We start from the raw sequence: 4,723 nt of genomic DNA on the forward strand, positions 1-4,723 counted from the left end.
TGTTTTCTTTACTTGACTAGTTTCTTGCTAGTCTGTTTTGTTTAATAAAATTCAGTCGTTCTAAAAAAACAAAGGTTTTTGTTTAAATCAAACGTTTTATCAAAAGTTAAAAGCTAAAGGCTTCAAGGAGTCCTAAGTAAAAGACTAATCTTTAAAAACATTTTCATTGGAAGCTTATTTTATAGATTATTATTATTTGCTTTATTCTATTTATAAACTATTACCATTGAATCTAATAGTTTTTTTTCATCTGAGTGGTCAATATATCTTCATGTTTAGTATATTCAACCCCATTATCTTCTATTTGACCTCTTAATTACATTTAATTTAAATATTTTTAATTTATTTACTAGGTAATTATTTCTATTAAATGTTTAATGATATTTTATTTATGAAATATAAATTTATAACGATTATATAATATTTTCAATCTTTTTTATAATTTCGTATTTTATGTTTGAACGTTGGCATGATGAATCATATACATAATGGACTGGTTTAGATTGGTCCTAACCGCATTATTCTGAATTCATTTTATTGAATAGAATAGTAAATAAAAATCATAATATATTAATATGAAACTCGATAGGGGTAATTTCAAATGACAAATTTATACGAAATCCAGACTATTGTCATTGAACCGCTACAAGATCAACAATTTCATAAAATTGGGCCTCTGTTGTTGATATAAAAACATCTATTTCCATTCGATGTCTATAAAATATGATGCGTGTTTAAAAAATGACCAATTGAATGGAGATAATTTTATAGAACATTTTAAATATATAATGATAGATTAGGTAAAATTAATGTAACATCTGGTTTTCATGTATTTTCATTTTAGTCATTGGCTTAATTAAAGTTTTCATATTTGGCCATTTATGTCAAAAGCCTTGCATTTCAGCCCGTACATTGGGCGTACGTAAGGTACGCACAACGTACATGATCGAGCCTTGGAAATGCAGGACTCATGCTAGTACGTTGGGCGTACATGTGGTACGTAGGGCGTACTAGCTTAGGCCATAAACCCTAAAATTTAGGGGTTGCTCCCTATTTAATCCACCTTATGCCTCCCTTGGACATTACTTATCAGCCTCCCTTCCCTCTAAACCCTAGATACCGAACCCTAGCCTTGAGAGTGAGGATCTTGGAGTCTTTTGGTGATTTTGTGCATTCTTGTGGAAGAAGAAGGTCCGTGAAGAAGGTGGTGTTGCTTGCAAGCTTGTAGATCCTAAAACTCCTTTATCTTGTGCATCTTTTGAAGGTATAAAGTCTATACCTTGCTGATGTTCTTTCTAGATCTCCATAGATGGGTTTTTATGAGCTTTTTGTCCCAAAGTTTGGACCTTTGTGAGTATGGAGTACTCCAGAGCATATTGGCTGTCATTTTAGATGTATTAGAGTGCTTAGATTCATAAAAATGGTTGCTTGATCGTTTCCCTTGGCCCATGTATAAGTTAAGTGACTTAGGGTGTTGAAGAAGTTAGAGTTTTGTGTATTAAGCCTTATCTAGGCATGCAAAGGCTTAAATTCGGTGACTTTATGGGTTAAGACATTCTATAATGGTCAGATCGGACAGTATGGACCAGGCGTAGTATGTCGAGCGTACTCCTGGCTACGCCCCGCGTAGCCATGCTCGTCCCCGTTGATCGCTGACTTGAGTTGTACGCCCCACGTAGGAAGATGTACGCCCCACGTACGGACGAGAGTGTGGACTTATTGACTTTTCTGACTTTTGACTTTGGTCAAAAGATTTAGGGTGTTGGATCATGGAAGGGCAAAATGGTCATTTTGCCCTTCAGGGGCGTAGTTGTGGAATTAGACCTATGAGTCGGGTTATATACCTTAATTGATTAGGGTTACTTGTTGTGTTTATTAGGCGGAGTCTAGTTCCGGCAGTTCGGGTGTGAGATTTATCTGTCATCAGCATCAGGTGAGTCTCCTCGCTTATTCTTACCTGTGTGGTAGAATAGTTGTATCTGTGATGACCAGTTGGGTCTAACTGTTATTAGTGTGTTATGTTGTTTATGTGTGACTGAAACTTCAGGTAGTCTCCAGGGTTGCTGATAACCCACAAGGCATGCTGTTTGCCCACTGAGACTTTGTATAGTCTTCAGGGTTGCTGATAACCCATAGTTGTTTATGTGTTGTGCTGTATGAGATATCTTGGGGAACTCACTAAGCTTCGTGCTTACATTTGTTACTTATATGTGTTTTAGGTAATTCCGAGGATCGCGGGAAGGCGAATGTCTGATTGTACACACTCGCTGGGAGATTTGTTACTGGACATTTTGTGACACTCTGATATTTTGTGATGATGATTTGTATTTGTTACTTGCGTTTTTTCCGATGATTTAGTTTATGAATAATATTTTGGGTAATTTAAAAATGAAAAATTTGATTTGAAATTTGAGGTATTATAATTAAAGAGAAAAATATTAAAAGAGGTTAACTATTAGAGAAGTTATTTAATTATATGTTAAAGTTAATTGAATGATGACGTGTCAATAATTTTAATTGATGGTATATCTTAACCATTGGAGATGTTTTAAGCTATTTTTTTAGTTTGCCAAAAATTACAATTAAAAAAAAATGCTTGAAAAATAAGTTAGTTGTGTTGTGCAAAACACCGGAAAAAAATGTTAATTAACACATGATAGTTGTTTTAACTTATATCTTAAGCCACATTATTAAAAAAAAAAAAAAAAAAAAAAAAAAAAAAAAAAAAAAAAAAAAAAACTTAATTGCATGAAATAAGTAATTTAATATTAACATTTTGCAACTATCAACTAACTAATCACAAGTAAAGATTTTTTTTAATTTGTATTTAAAGCCAGGTATGTATTGGTTTGGACTCGAAGTTTAGGAGTCATTATCCAATTAAGCTTTTTCCTATGAAAATTTTAAAAATTGAATATCTTATTTGTTTGATAACATTTTTTCCCATTATATAGTTTAAAGTTTCTATTTCAATAAGTTACAATCCCTAAAACCGGATATCAAAGTTGAAAGTTGTTTAGCTTTTATGTTTTATCCTTTTCTACATTTCGATCAATCATAATTCATATTTTATGTATTGGTTTTAAGACTCTTAATACTATTCATCCCTACAAATATAACTTTAGTATCAAAATATTAACTTTTGTTACTATATCAACGACTTGTATCATAGGCAACGAATGTTATACCGATCCAAAGAACCGGAAAACCAACTCCAATAGACTCAATATGTCCGGTCCACGGTCCATAGAATCCTCTCAAACAGGCCATGGTTCCGATCCAAATGCTCATAACATAGACATATGATCTTGCTAGGGTTTAAATATATTTCGTATTTTCAAAAAATACATTACTTGTCCCGCTTAGAGGGGAGAGAACCTAGCGGAGGGGGAGGATTAGAAGAGGAGGTATTCCAACTCAAGAATTTACTTTTACATCTTCCGGTAAAAATAAAAAACAATCTTTTGCACATATTGTCTGACTGACTGTGACTGACAGCAGGCGGTGAAAAAAGATTTTTTTTTTCAATGATAACAAACACTACCAAATTAAGATAATCGCCCATCAGAAGATAATTGCTTATCAATTCAACCAATCAAACCTCTTGATTTTGTTAGAAGTTTTTAATCATAAGATAATCGCTTATCAATTCGAAACTGTTGATTTATTGCTTATCAATTCGAAACTGTTGATTTATTATTATTATTATTATTATTATTTTTTTTTTTTTTTGAGTTCTATGACGTGCTAGATTAAACTAACCGAAGGAATTACAAACTTATTAAAAGAATGTTTGATTTGAATATAAAACATACATCTACAAACAACTTTGTTGGATCAAATTGGAATTTCCCTTTCGTGCACAAACAGAATCTCAAGTAGATACAGAAGTAATTTCGGTTGAAAAAAAATAATAATCAGCAGCTCTTCCTATCACGAATCACGTTTCTCACTCAATAATGAACACAACTTACCAGTATAACAGGAAATTAACAAACACAGAGCTGCAGTTGATACTGAGAAAATACCTTCTCTACGGTGAAGAAGCAACCAGATAGCCCCCTGCTTCGAGGCCATCTTCGTCCAAAAACAAGTCATCCGTCTTCCTCAAAACAGCGTGAATCACAACAAGTACAAGTCCACCCAAAATCGACAACAGTATGTTCATCGTGGCGTTAGTCAAGAGCAGCAAAACAATCGTAACAACAGATAGAACCCCAAGCACCACACGATCATCGATCACACTGTGACAAATCGTTAGAGGTTCGTCGCGGAGGAAGTAGAGGAACAACCACGCCGCCATCAACACCGTGAATACGATCAACGAGGTCGGATTCCATAACAAGCTCAGGAACAAAATAATGAGCACAACAATCGCGTAGTTCATGCGGAAGTATCCAATGTTCGTTTTAATTCGAGAAAACGCGTCGGAGACGCTTTGAGGAAAGTTGATCGAAGCGAGGTTGAACATCTCCTTCCATGGCCGTCGGGTGCCTAGTCCTGTTTGTATGCGGTCTCTTGCGCGAGTTAGGAATTCGAGATTCGTACCTCCGCTAGATGACGTCGGAATCGTGCCGTACGTCGTCATTATCGCCGGCAGTTGAAGAAACGGCGGCGAGGGTTGGGAGTAGTTGGTGCCTGAAATAGGGCGGTGGAATAGAGAGGGAGATCAGGGCGTAGAGGTGTGATTCGCATGTGATCTCCATTGATTTAGGCGCGTCAC

The 4,723-nt window shown here is 35.1% G+C and overlaps 1 pseudogene; it reads right to left on the reverse strand.

Annotated features, from left to right (window-relative positions):
• Window positions 1-3,812: 3,812 nt before the first annotated feature.
• LOC145112565 (PRA1 family protein F3 pseudogene) lies at window positions 3,813-4,723 on the reverse strand (annotated as a pseudogene).

This window comes from Lactuca virosa, chromosome 5 (assembly GCF_052849685.1).
Source record: "Lactuca virosa cultivar CGN04683 chromosome 5, Lactuca_virosa_CGN04683_v6, whole genome shotgun sequence".
NCBI lineage: Eukaryota > Viridiplantae > Streptophyta > Magnoliopsida > Asterales > Asteraceae > Lactuca > Lactuca virosa.